The sequence below is a fragment of the Triturus cristatus genome, chromosome 7 (genome assembly GCF_964204655.1).
Source record: "Triturus cristatus chromosome 7, aTriCri1.1, whole genome shotgun sequence".
NCBI lineage: Eukaryota > Metazoa > Chordata > Amphibia > Caudata > Salamandridae > Triturus > Triturus cristatus.
Genome location: NC_140590.1, coordinates 299627122 through 299642565, shown reverse-complemented (window position 1 = coordinate 299642565; position 15444 = coordinate 299627122). Strand labels below are relative to the sequence as shown.

Below are 15444 nucleotides of genomic sequence, written 5' to 3'. Positions count from 1 at the left end.
AACAGGGATATTCTACAACAGAGTGTGAACAGAGGGTGCTCTGAGACAGCAGTAATCTGCTGTGAGCTGTTTAAGCCGTGTTTTATAGGGATTGTGCACTAGTTATTTTGTTATAAAGTTTAATACAAACAGTATTGTTAGAGGACAACGTTTGTTAGGCCTTTACCTGCAGAAGTCCAAAGTGTGGATTGAGCCTGTCTGACTAGAGGAGCAACTTCCAACTCCCTGGCCAGCAAACCTTGTCTGAGGTCTCTGGGACCTTATATAGTCTGCAATTGGTACATGTGTGCACTGATTGGTGGCTGTATCTGGTATTTCTATTGGATTAGGGTTAGTGTTTTCATTAGTTGGGTATTTGAGGGTTCTGATTGGTTTCTGAGTCAGTGATTCAATTAATGTAGGGTTGGGGCTAGGGTTAGGCTTTCTACTGGAAGTAGGGATTAGGGTTTCCTGTGTGATGGGTTGCCTGGACTAGGGTTGGGACAAGGGCTAGGGTTAGGCTTTCTATTGGAGGTAGCAATTAGGGATTTCTGTGTGATTGGTTGCTGGATTAGGTGTAGGACTGGGGTTAGGCCTTCTATTGGAAGTAGGGATTAGGGTTTCCTGTGTGATTGGTTGCTGGGACAAGGGTTGGGATTAGGGCTAGGGCTAGGCCTTCTATTGAACGTAGGAATTAGGGTTTTGAGCCTGATTGAGTGCTTGGATTAGGGCCATGATAGGCTGTAAGGTCTTGGTCTCCTATTGGCTCTAGAGTTTAGGGCTAGTGTTGTGATTGGATACGGTTAGGGCTAGGGTTCACCTGACTAATAGGGCTATAAAAGTCCAAGGTTTAGGGTGTCTTATCACGGGCGTCATCACGGACATCAAGGCTAAGGGCAGAGAGGACGAGGGTGAGTGCCTGTTTGAGCCTGTTTGAGAAATTCGGGACCAGGACCAGAAATGCTGCCCAGTTTCTGAGTCAGTAATACCCACCATCCACATCCACAGAGTAACACACTCACACCAAATGTACTCCACACATTTACTACAAACCAGCCCTATGCACAAATCAATGTACCAGTGTCTTCCTCCTGTAACTTCCTGCTCCTCACACTACTAGACACAGTTTCAAACCTGAAAACACTACACTTCAACCTATGCATTCTGGGTGACCACAACATTCGGTTTGACAAACCCAATATGACCCATCCAAAAACAATATTCACTGGCCTAGATGCACAGAACCTGCATCAGATCGTCCACAAACCCACACACATCGCTGGACATATCCTAGATGTCATTTTTGCTAATACCGAACTAGTTACCTTTAGAACTATAACTCCCATCACATGGTGAGACCACCATTTGCTTGCTTTCCAACATAAAACAACTCTAAGCGACTCACCTAAAACCACCTTACATGCATCCACCTATCGACCATGGAACAAACTCAATTTGGAACAACTAACATCCAGTACAGATTTGCAAACAATACATTCTGTTAAAAACTATAGGAGTGGCTACAGGAAGCTTTTGATATCCTGATACCACTCAAAATAAATACAGAGATACAGGAGAAATACAGAGATAAAAGACATCAAATTACAAAGCTGCAACATGCCTGGGTCAAAACAAATACGACAAACTTCGCCTACAGAAAATTAACAGATTATACAAGTCAGCTATCAAAAAAGCAAAAAAAGGTACTATTCAGACAGAATTAAAAATGCTAAATGTGCAAATAAAGAATTCTATAAAATACTCAATGAATTTTGTAAACCAAATTGCCTAGAAGGAACCCATCGCATTACTCAAGATTTCACAGACAAACTGGCAAATCATTACATGGACAAAGAAGATATGTTGGACTCATACTTAAAACAAAGACAAAGCACCAGCAATAACCCTTTAACAAAACAACAATCCAAGAATACTCTAACTCAGCCTCTCAGTAACTTCCAACACATTTCACACAATGAATTTATGGACTTGGTCAAAGTAAGCAGGCCTGTCGGCAGCCCTTCTGACCCGTGTCCACTGCAAACTTTCAAGACAATTCTTCTAACAACCGTCGCTGCCATGCCAGTAAGAAGAATCATCAATGATTCTTTAACTACCGGAATATTTCCAGAAGAACTCAAAAAGTCATACATACGCCCTTTACTGAAGATAACAAACTTGGACCCGCTGAACCCTGACAACTACAGACCTATTACAAATGGACCTTTCCTGGGCAAACCGATAGAAAGAGAAGCGTTCTCCCAGATGTCACAATTCATTAAAGAGATTGCTATACTTTCAGACTTCCAAACAGGATTCCGTCCGGGAAGAGGCACAGAATCTTCCCTCCTTGCCATCTGGGATGACCTGAAGAACACAGTTGACCGCAATGGGGTTGCTGCGCTACTTCTCTTGGACCTCTCGGCTGCCTTTGACAAGGTTGACCATGGCACTCTGATACAAAGACTTTACAAAGCCGGCATGGATGAGACTGCTCTAGACTGGATCACGTCCTACCTTCGAAACAGAACTATTGTCATCCATACCCCACCTTTCTCGTCCAAACCATACACCATTATAGCTGGGGTCCCTCAAGGCTCTATCATCTCGCCCATGCTTTTCAACATCTACATGAAGTCATTACCAGTACTGATCAATCAATTTCAACTCACATGCTATAACTATGCAGATGACACACAAATACTCCTTCAACTGGAATGCCCCAAAGACATTGGAAACTCGCCAAGTTTCAGTTGTCTCAGAGCCATGGATCAATGGATGACTTAGAGCCATCTCAAATTGAATGCTTCCAAAACGGAAATACTGACGTGTGACGATTGGAAACATTATGACCCGCTTGCCCCCTGGCCTGATGAACTGGAATTACCGACTGAAGTATTGAAGGAAGTAATAAACCTCGGAATGACCATGGACTCCAAGCTATTGATGAATGCCCAAATGAACAAACTAGCAAGATCAAGCTTTGTTACTATAAAAACTCTGCAATGAATATTCCCCCGTTTGGGATTTCCACACAAGGTCCAAGCTACCATCTCCCATGTTTTGTCCAAACTTGATTACGCCAATAGCCTCTTCCACAGATCACCTTTAACGACCATGAAAAGACTACATCAGATTCAGAACTCGGCTGTCAGACTACTCTTGCATATCAAACCGTGAGACCACATCTCCCCTCCCTTGAAAGCCCTGCATTGGTTACCGGTTGCCAGAAGATCCACGTTCAAGCTGCTTTGTATCAGCCACAAAGCAATATATGGAATGAGCCCACTCTTTATCAGGAATAAAATCACCAAACACATTCAACAAAGGAACCTACGCTCTAGAGTGTCACCTCGCCTCAAAATCCCAAGATACAAGAAAAAAATGTGAGTTTCACATCCTTCTCCGTTCAAGCAGCCAAACTATAGAACTCTTTACCCCCCAACATAAGATCCACTGACAACCACCTTATCTTCAGAAAACTACTCAAGAATTGGCTCTTCCCCACATAAACACCATACGCAAACAGAAAAATCCAGCTTATCCCTCTGTATAGAAGTATTTATTTGTACTATAGATATGTGCCTATATATGTGTATTGCTGTGGATAAACATGTAGAATAATTATGTTTAAAAAGTACAACACTTGAAAACATAGGTTTATCTAATGCATCTGTAATCTATATATACTTACTTCCTTTATGCATCTATTTACCCTCCATGTACTTGGATCTATATATTTATTACTTTTCTCAAAAAAACATATTCAATACATTAACCTATTTCTCACCCTATACATCTATCAATATCTTTAATCTACATATACTTACTTCCTTTATGCATCTATATTCTTTCCATGTACTTATGGATCTATACATTTATTACTTTTTCTAATTCAGCATATCCGATGCAATACCCCATTTCTCACCCTATACCTCGCTCAGTATATATTATACCTCAACTCTCTGACTCAGTTCAGTTTGAATCTTTATTCAACTATCAAAAAGAGGTAGCCATAAAAGTCCAATCATATTAAATTTACTAACAGTTTAAGAAGGACAGGTACAGTCACAATTACTAAAATCAATTCATTTCTTACATTATATCAGGGTAGATTTTCACGTTAATAGGCTTCAAGAATAGTCATGGCGTCATTATAGCTTAGAGGGAAATCATCTACAAGATTAGTAAAATCAATTACATTTTTACACTATAGTTGGATGCTTTTCTTTGAATTGATCGATTTCACAAAAAACAAGGCAACATTGTAACATATCATGGGGTCACCTAGTGTCACCAGGAATTTCATTGCTGCTTTATGTGACCTAATGTTATGGGCGACAAAATAACATCAAGAGCAATGTGCTCTGTTTACTTTTGTTATTGCAGGGACATGGTTCTACATCAGATAGATGAGTCCTCATTTTTGAAAATGCAACGAGGTGATGAACAATGCCACATCTCAATCTTAGTAGCACAAAACGGTGCTGGACATATGTCACATATGACAAGTAGTTATTAGCCCCCTCCTCTAAGCTATGCAATTTGGTATCGCTTTGTTCGCCCTAAGTTGGCAGGGTATGCCCAGACGTGGGTCCCTTGCTCGCTTTGCCACTGGATTCAAGCTAGCCTGGCTGATGAGGGTTATGAACCCGAAACCGGTCCCAGGATGCTTGTTTCCGGTCCAGGGAAGACATGGCTTGGCAGTTCGGGCTGGACTGTTACCATGAGGTACAGGGTCAGACTGATTTGCATATGGCCATGTCTGAACTGGGGTGGTGGAGTGAGCTAAAAAATGATGATGGATTAAACCCAGATCAGTTGACTGGGGGTGAGTGTTTGATTTGCTCAAACGCTCCGTCCATCACCCCCTTTGGTATCGCATGGATCTCAAATTCAGCCTATACTGTAAATAGGAGTCTCTGATCTCCTTCTTTGTATGGGGCAATATTTTTGATGTCTCTGACCATACTGGTATCTTATACAGGTTTTCTAAAGAGGAATTAATATATAGTAGCCACGGAATTTTTAGTGCATCGTTCAAATTAATACAATTTAAAAGAATTGATTTGGTAAAAGCAGTTTCTTCCCTTTTCCAAATTGAGGCCCATAATAACAGTGGTCTGACCAATAAAAGGTCTTCTAAAAATTGGAGACCTACCTTGTGATGTACAATAGAGTTTGCAGCAGATGGCGGGAAATATTAGAAACGTTTCAGGAAAAGTGCTGTTCTCGCTCCTTTTTCTTTATATATAGCTACGATCTCGTTGATAGGTCGATTCCCCAATTTTGAAGAAAATTAAAAAATCCCATTGCCCTGCTCATTTTAGCTCTAGTGTTTAAAATATTTTGGGACCAGGAGCCATTATCCGAAAATAAAATTCCAAGATAACAAAAGGAATTAACAGTATTAATTGGGGTATTATCGATAAAAAAACACTTTTGCGGGGTTTTGGTTTGGGCTCACAGATCATGGTAAATGTTTTTGATTTATTTATTACCATTAATTACCATTTTCCTTTGTGTCATAAATGGTGAAAACGCATCCACCAGTCTCTGGAGGCCTACCGGTGTTCTTGCTAAAAGTACAGCGTTGTCCGCATATAATAAGACTGGTATCAGACAACCTGCCACCCTGGGGGAATCGGCCTGTATTATCTACCCCATTAATTAAAAGGGAGAATAAAATTGGTGCTAACACGCATCCTTGCATTAACCCCGCCCCACATTAAATTTAGGTGAACATTCCCCCTGAGAGCCAAAATGAACTTGGCTACTTAAGTTCTCGTACAGACGAGAGAGAAACCCAATAATCGCCCTTGGTGCTCCCATAGACATCAGGGTTGGCTAGAGTAAATTATGATCAACCAGATCAAATGCACTACTTAAATCGACAAAGCATAAATATAGATTACTTGCCTTTGCCCTAGTATACTTGCCGATAAGTAGCTCTAAATTAGTGCATTGCTCAATGGTCCCAAGTCGTTTCCTGAACCCAAAATGCACCAGGGTTAAAAACGAGTACTCCAGTGCCCATTCCTTGAGTCTTAGCAACAAAACCCTGCTCATCACTTTCAGAGCAGTGTCTAAGAGTGAGATGGGGCGATAATTTCTAGGATCTGTTTTATCCCCTTTTTAGGTCTCGCCTGGCCTTAGCAGCGCACATGCGTTGCTCTCGCCATGCGAGAGCTTCTTGGAATCGATACGATTCCAGAAGCTCGCTTTCTTCTCCGCCCGTGTTTTGCATTGGTGCGCCTCATTTTGAGTCACCAATTATGCAAAACCAGGTGTTACGATTGTCCAGGAGGCTTTTTAGTCCCTCCTGGTTACCACCCTGTCCACTTTTGGCCCCGTCCACCAGGTTTGGATCTTTTATTTGCGGCAGGAGACAGTGCCTCTTAATTAGCCGCTAAGCTCTTTTTTCTTTTCTTTGTGAGCCACTCTCAATGCAGACACAACGTGTTTTTTTATTAACGGAGCATTGCGCTTTAATGCGCTTTAAATTTTAAATGCAGAACTGGACTGTACAGAGCCCTCATTGCTGTGCGTGCGCTACATGAACGGATATTTGTTTGTTGTGTAGTATGCAGTGCTGGGCTGTACAGAGCCCTCATTCCTTTGCGTGCACTACATGAACGGATATAATAGGCTCTTGCTCTACAAGGTCTGCTGGCTGTTTGTTTAGCAAATTCATACAGCGCATACTGAACTCAAGAGTAGTAGAGACCTTTACAAGACACCCAGTTACATTACACAAGAGCATATTCACACAGGAACACATTGCCTTTTAGAAGGCACGGGAGATTAACTAATTTGCCCAGAATCACACATTGGTAAGCCAAAGCCGTGACTCGAACAACACAAACCTTCCGCACGCGATTATCATGCGTGATTAATCAATTAATCGCACGCGATCATCATGCGCGTTTAATCAATTAATCTCCTCATGGTCCCCATGTTTACTAAAAACGGGGTGCTAAGGAACATTCACATGCGCTATAAGAAGGGACCACCCCGTTAAATCTGTTTCGTGTTCTATCTACTCGCTGTTTTTTGTATCTAATATTCGGCCTCTTTCTGCTCTTCCATATGCCCCCTTCGAGATCCTCCTCTCCATCCGCATTCTGCCAGCACCCTCCTAGCCAATAGTCGTCCGCCACCACCACCACAACCACGTCCAACATCACAACCAACACCACCACCATGTCCACCACCATCACCACATCTACCACCACCACATCCACCACCACCACCAGGTCCACCACCACTACGTCCACCACCACCACGTCCACCACCACCACATCCACCACCACCACGTCCACCACCACATCCATCACCACCTCTACCACCACGTCCACCACCACCACATCCACCACTACGTCCACCACCACCACATCCACCACCACCACGTCCACCACCACATCCATCACCACCTCTACCACCACGTCCACCACCACCACATCCACCACTACGTCCACCACCACCACATCCACCACCACGTCCACCACATCCACCACCACGTCCACCACCACCATGTCCACCACCACCATGTCCACCACCACCACGTCCACCACCACATCCACCACCACCACATCCACCACCACCACCACCACGTCCACCACCATGTCCACCTCCACCACCACGTCCCCAACCACCACATCCACCACCACGTCCACCACTACCATGTCCACCAGCACCCCGTCCACCACCACCACGTCCTCCACCACCACCACGTCCACCACCACCACATCCACCACCACCACCTCCACCACCATCCCATCCACCACCACATCCACCACCATCTCCACCACCACCACCTCCACTACCACCACGTCCACCAGCACATCCACCATGTCCACCACCACCACGTCCACCACCACCACGTCCACCACCACCACATCCACCACCACCACAATGTCCACCACCACATCCACCACCACCATGTCCAACATCACCACCACGTCCACCACTACCACCATGTCCACCACAAACCATGTCCACCACCACATCCACCACCACTACCACATCCACCACCACCATCATGTCCTCCACCACCAACACCACCACGTCCACCACCACATCCAACACCACCACCAAGTCGACCACCACCATCACCACCACTCGTGACAGGTAAAGTGTCACTGGAGGGCAGGGGTAATAGGAGTGTCAACCCTGGCTGTACATGGGACATTTAAGGATGCATTGGGTGCGAGAAGACGGGAATAGAGGCTAGAAGTATTACACCAGAGCCAAGATACATTTTGAAAAGTCTCTACCTCACAGTGGCTGTGCGTTTGCTACATGAATGGATATGTGTTTGTTGTGTAGAGTGCAGTACTGGGCTGTACAGAGCCCTCATTGCTGTGCGTGCGCTACATAAACGGATATAATAGGCTCTTGCACAACAAGGTCTGCTGGCTGTTTGTTTAGCAAATTCATACAGCGCATACTGAACTCAAGAGGAGTAGAGACCTTTACAAGATACCAAGTTACATTACACAAGAGCACATTCACACAGGAACACATTGCCTTTTAGAAGACACAGGAGATTAATTAATTTGCCCAGAATCACACATTGGTAAGCCAACGCCGTGAATCGAACAACACGAGCTTCCGCATGCGATCATCATGCGTGATTAATCAATTATTCGCACGCGATCATCATGCCTGATTAATCAATTAATCTCCCCATGGTCCCGCTGTTTAGTAAAAATGGGGTGCTAAGGAACATTCACATGCGCTATAAGAAGGGACCACCCCATTAAATCTGTTTCGTGTTCTATCTACTCGCTGTTTTTTGTATCTAATATTTGGCCTCTTTCTGCTCTCCCATGTGCCTCCTTCGTGATCCTCCTCTCCTTCCGCATTCTGCCAGCACCTTCCTACCCAATAGTCATCCACCACCACCACCACGTTCACCACCACCAAGTCCACCACCACCACCACGTCCACCACCACCACCATGTCGACCACCACCACGTCCACCACCACATCCACCACCGCCACGTCCATCACCACCACGTCCACCACCACATTCACCACCACCACATCCACCACCACCATGTCCACCACCACCATGACCACCACCACCATGTCCACCACCACCACGTCCACCACCACCAACACCACCACCACGTCCACCATGTCCACCACCACATCCACTACCATCATGTCCACCACCACCATGTCCACCACCACATCCACCACCACATCCACCACCACCATGTCTACCACCTCCACCACTACATCCACCACCACTACATCCACCACCACCACGTCCTCCACCACCACGTCCACCACCACCACATCCACCACCACCACGTCCACCACCATGTCCAGCAACACCACATCCACCACCATGTCCACCACCAGCACCACCACCACCACATCCACGTCCACCACACCACGTCCACCACCACCACATCCACCACCATCACCACGTCCACCACCACGTCCACCACCACCACATCCATCACCACATCCACCGCCACGTCCACCACCACCATGTCCACCACCACATCCACAACCACGTCCAACACCACTAGGTCCTCCACCACCACCACATGCACCACCACCACGTCCACCACCATGTCCACCACCACGTTCACCACCACCACGTCCACCACCACCACATCCACCATCACCACATCCACCACCACTATGTCCACCACCATCACATACTCCACCACCACATCCACCACCACCACTACGTCTATCACCACGTCCACCACCACCACATCCACCACCATCACCACGTCCACCACCACGTCCACCACCACCACATCCATCACCACATCCACCACCACGTCCACCACCACCATATCCACCACCACATCCACAACCACGTCCAACACCACTAGGTCCTCCACCACCAACACATGCACCACCACCACGTCCACCACCATGTCCACCACCACGTTCACCACCACCACGTCCACCACCATCACGTCCACCACCTCGACCACCACGTCCACCACCACCACATCCACCACCACCACCACTACCACGTCCACAACCAACATGTACGGATGTATGACGTTACAATGCATACTTTTACAACGCATGCACTTACAATGCAATTTTTACAACGCAACATCCACTACAACGCATTCCATTACATCGCATGACACTACAACGCATTTTTTAAAACTACCTTTACAACGCATTCCATTACATCGCATACTACCTTTACAACGCATACCATTACAACGCATAATGTTAAATTGCATTTAAGGTAAGTATTGGATAGTATAGGGATAAAAATTACTATTCTTACTCCAGGGGGTGCAACAGTGGGGTAAGTGTTGGATAGTATAGGGGTAAAAATTACTATTCTAACTCCAGGGGGTGCAACAGTAGGGTAAGTGTTGGATAGTATAGGGGTAACAATTACTATTCTAACTCCAGGGGGTGCAACAGTAGGGTAAGTGTTGGATAGTTTAGGGGTACAAATTACTATTCTAACTCCAGGGGGTGCAACAGTATGGTAAGTGTTGGATAGTATTGGGGTAAAAATTACTATTCTAACTCCAGGGGGTGCAACAGTATGGTAAGTGTTGGATAGTATAGGGGTAAAAATTACTATTCTAACTCCAGGGGTTGCAACAGTAGGGTAAGTGTTGGATAGTATAGGGGTAAAAATTACTATTCTAACTCCAGGGGGTGCAACAGTAGGGTAAGTGTTGGATAGTATAGGGGTAAAAATTACTATTCTAACTCCAGGGGGTGCAACAGTAGGGTAAGTGTTGGATAGTGTAGGGGTTAAAAATTACTATTCTAACTCCAATGCATTGTAATGGTATGCGTTGTAATGGTATGCGTTGTAATGCCTGCGTTGTAGTGACATGCGATGTAGTGTCTGCGTTGTAATGGTATGCGTTGTAATGGTATGCGTTGTAGTGTCATGCATTGTAAAGGATGTTGCGTTGTAATGCCTGCGTTGTAAGTGTAGTGCGATGTAATAGTTGCGTTGTAAAGGTTGTTTCCCACATGTACACCACCACCACCACGTCCACCACCACCACATCCACCACCACCACATCCACCACCACCACATCCACCACCACCACCACGTCCACAACCACCACGTCCACCACCACATCCACCACCACATCCACCACCACGTCCACCACCCACCACGTCCACCACCACCACCACGTCCACCACCACCACCACCACCCATGACAGGTAAAGTGTCACTGGAGGGCAGGGGTAATAGGAGTGTCAACCCCAGATGTATATGGGACATTTAAGGATGCATTGGGAGCGAGAAGACAGGAATAGGTGCTAGAAGTATTACACCAGACCCAAGATACATTTTGAAGAGGCGCAATGACACAGGGGTTCCTGTAAAAGCACTCGCAGCATCTCTACCTCACAGTGGCATACCTGCACGAGCCACTCACTCAAAACAAGCATTGGCATGGCCAGTAGGTCTCGCCTTTGGGACCTTATAAGTGTTTAGTCATGCAACACCTTAATGTTGTTGCACCAAGGATATTGTGCTGGATAACTAAACACTTATAAGGTCCCAAAGGCGAGACATATTGGCTATGCCAATGCTTGTTTGAATATGGGTATGATGATCGATTCTCCACATGTCTGTGGGATTATATCAGTGGCAGCTGAATTAAACACTTGCGTTAGGATGGGTCCCCTTAAAACAGGGGCAGATTTAAACACGTCCACTAGGACACCATCCGGGCCTGGTGCCCGCCCCCTGCACTCGCCTGAATTGCCTTGAGAACTTCCTCATTAGTGATATTCAGAGGGAGATGTCTTCCCTCTCCTAACTGCCACTCAGACCCTCCCATCGTCTCCCCGTTGTTGTTAAAGATTTCTGAAAAATATGTCACCCAGTTATCTGAAGAAACAAATGAACAGAATTCTGGGATATTATCACTTTTCTGAAAGGGTGCATTTACCGTGTCCCAAAAAAGTTTGTTATTCTTGTTTTTTGCCGAAATAGCCAAGTTTTCCCATGCCTCGGCCTTGAGTGTCTTTTTCTGGTCGTATATGGCTATTTTGTACTCACACCGTAGAGTTTTGATGGTTAATAAATCTCTTGCACCCTTATGCATCAAGCCAAAATCCAGTCGGTAAAATACCGATTCGGTAATAGCTCCCGGTATTGTGTTAAAAATACCCAATCCCAATGCATCAACCCAAAACCCGAGCAAATAACGAATCGCTAAATAAATAACCTCGAACATACCGAATCGCTAATACCAAAAATGCTAATTTACCGAATCGCTAAATACCGAATCCGCAATTACCGAAATCACTATTAGCTCCCGGAAATTGCCAATAGCAAATAACGAATCGCACCCCAATGCAAGAAAACTCGCTAATACCGAAAATCCCAAAAATCGCTATTTTGCCAGAGCTAAATAAGGGGAATCAAAACCTGGAGGTAAAGTCACAAAAAAAAAAAAAAAAAAAAAAAAAAAAAAAATATTCCTACATGTGCAAATGATTGAGGCAATCACTAAACCCTTAAATTTGGCCCAGGAGACCCTGTTGGCTCCCCCAAAATGGCTGCCCTCTACGTGCTTGCAAGGAGGATGCGGATCAATAGCGCAGGAGAAGGGTACAGGAGAGAGTGTTCAGACTGCGCATAACCCTGCTCGGCCAGAATGAGGACGAGGTGTACCAGAAATATCGCCTCAATCGCGCTATGATCATGCGCCTGATTGCAGACCTGGAACCATTACTGCAGCACCAGACCCACCGGACAAATGCTATCCCTGCGCACGTTCAGGTACTATGCAGCCTGCACCTACTGGCCTCTGGGAGTTTCCAGGGGGTAATTGCGGTTGCTGGAGGTGTTTCGCAAAGCGCACTGTCACGCTTCTTCCAAAAATTCCTAGATGCCATGCTGACAATGCTCCACAGACACATCAGCTTCCCCACAACCCCACAGCAGTTGGACCGCACTAAACAGGCATTCTACCAGGTGGCACAATTTCCACATGTGATTGGATGCATCGACTGCACGCATATCCCAAATGCCCTCCGTCAGCAAATGAGTACCTTTTCAGGAACCGCAAGTCATACCACTCGATCAACGTGCAGGTTGTGTGCGATGCCAACAACATCATAACGGACCTAGTGGCACAATTCCCAGGGAGCACACACGACTCATACATCTTCCGCAACAGTGGAATGCACAGGCGACTACTCAATGGCGAATTTGGAGAGGGACTCCTGTTAGGTAAGTAGAACTACGCTTCCCCACACCAACACCACACATGTATGTACATCACCAATGCTAAGTCTATGCTTCTATCTTCTAGGTGACAGTGCTTACGCTCTGCGGGAATACATACTAACCCCATACCTAAATCCAGCAACCCCGCAGGAACATCGCTACAACGCTGCACACATCAGCACGAGGAATGTGATAGAGCGGACTTTTGGGATTCTCAAGAGCCGCTTCCGTATCCTCCACAAGACTGGCGGCGCAATGCTATACCAACCAGACACATGCTGTCGAATAATTGCTGTATGTGCAATGCTGCACAACATTGCCACCAGAAGGGGGATACCCATGGAGGTGGACAGGGATGACGACCCCCAGGCTGACCAACCACCCGCCCAACGACGACCGGCACACATCCCAAACACAGCAGAGGGCCATAGGAGGCGGACAGACATAACGCAAAATCATTTTTGACCCTGGGTAAAATGAGACATTACAAGTTGGTGTTGGGTGCAACTGTTTAATGCACAGTAGCACTGAGGATTGTGCAACAGAACTAGCATTGTGAATCATGCTCCGATTGCATAAATGTAAATAAAAGGTTCCTTAAAGTCAGGCCTGTGCAAACAGAATAATTGGATGGCCATGGTTGCTCCACCATGGACCTGCAGCATGTACAAATTTCTAGTGCCGCTTGCCACGTACACCAAGCCTCCGCTCAGGTGCATCCATACCCTCACCACGGCCTGTCCCCGTGGAGGCACGCGAACTTCGGCGCCTGGTGCTGGCCTCTGCCAGTGACACGCTGCTGACACTGGAGGCAGCCTCACTGGTGTCATCCCCTCCCAATGCTGCAGCACTGCATGTGCTGCTCTGAAGTTGTTCCACAGCAGTGGTGATGTGTCTCAGTGACTTGGCAACATCACCGCAGAAGTGCCCAAGGTCCACCTGCAGGGAGACTGTGCGGCGTGCCAACACAGCGGTGCAGTTGCTGTGCCGTTGTATGGCCTTGGTAGCGGCGGCAGAACGCAACATTAGCTGCCGGTTACTCCTCCTCTGGGACTCATGGCCCTCCCTGATGGCACGGGTGAGCTCACGTACCTCCTCCCTGAGCTGAGCATTGCCATCAGCAACCGCAGTGGTCTGGTCCCTGACCGCCGTGCCCATGTCCCTGACTGCGGAGCCCATGTCGGTGACTGCTGCAGTCATGGCGCGCATCTCCCTCGCTAGGCGCACGATGTTGCAGCTGATGCTAGCCACATGTCTTCCCTGCAGGTTCTGTGTGCGCAGCATCCTCTCCTCAATTGCAGAGGTTGTTGGGACATCCTGGTCAGCTGAGGAGACGGAACTGCGACGGGCCCTGTGACGCCGTGCGTGTCTTGAGCCTCCATGTGGTGCAGCAGGTGGTGTGGATGTGCGCTGCGTGGGTGCCAATTGAGGGGGGGGGGTTGCCATCTCCTGCAAGGGCGCAACTTGGTGCCTGTGCCTCTGCGGTATTGTGGCTGCACTGGCTGCAGGCTGGCTTGCTGGTGCCGTTGCTTGTGGCGCAGGTGGTGGTGCCTTGGCTTGTGGCGCAGGTGCCTTGGCTTGTGGCACTGGTGCTGGTGCCGATGATTGTGGCGCTGGTGGAGGTGGTGCTGGTGGGGTGGCAGGTGTTGGCGGTGCGTGCGCATCCTGCACAGTCTCCTGGTCTGACTCCACGGGTGTCTCAGAGATGATCAGCTGGTCGCTGTCGTCAGAGTCCCCAGGTGATGCATCTGTGTGTGAAACAGTGCATGATTAGTGGGATGATTACACCTACATAGTGTTGTACCCATCAATGTCCCTCTGTGGTCCAACAAATGAACAGTCTACAGCCATGTACAACATATGTGTTGTGTGAGGATTTACGCCTGTGCCTGCACTCTGGGCTGACTAGACTACAACTCCCAAGATGCAGTAGTGTCATGTGTGGAACTGTCTGTGCCAGAGCTGCAGACACAGTGAGATTGGGCTGGGGGCATGGGTATGGATTTACGCTATGCTGGGTGTGGCACAGGCATGCATCTTACCTTGGGCACTTGTGGCTGCGCCGGACGTGTCCATCTGGATCACCCCCACGACGGCTTCCCGCTCTATCGTCCCTTCCACAAGGTCCTCCAGGGCTGTGTTGGATGGTGCAGTGCTTGTTCCGCCTCCAGTCCTTCTTGCCTCCCGGAGCCTCTCAGCAATCCTCTCTTTTGCGCGCTTCCGGAGGTCATACCACCGTTTTTTGAGATCGTCGA

At 47.2% G+C, this 15444-nt stretch overlaps 1 protein-coding gene across 1 annotated transcript in view; it reads left to right on the top strand.

Annotated features, from left to right (window-relative positions):
• The window catches only part of LOC146809490 (dickkopf-related protein 3-like), a 1194695-nt gene that overhangs the window by 404208 nt on the left and 775043 nt on the right, over positions 1 to 15444 (top strand). The window lies entirely within an intron of this gene.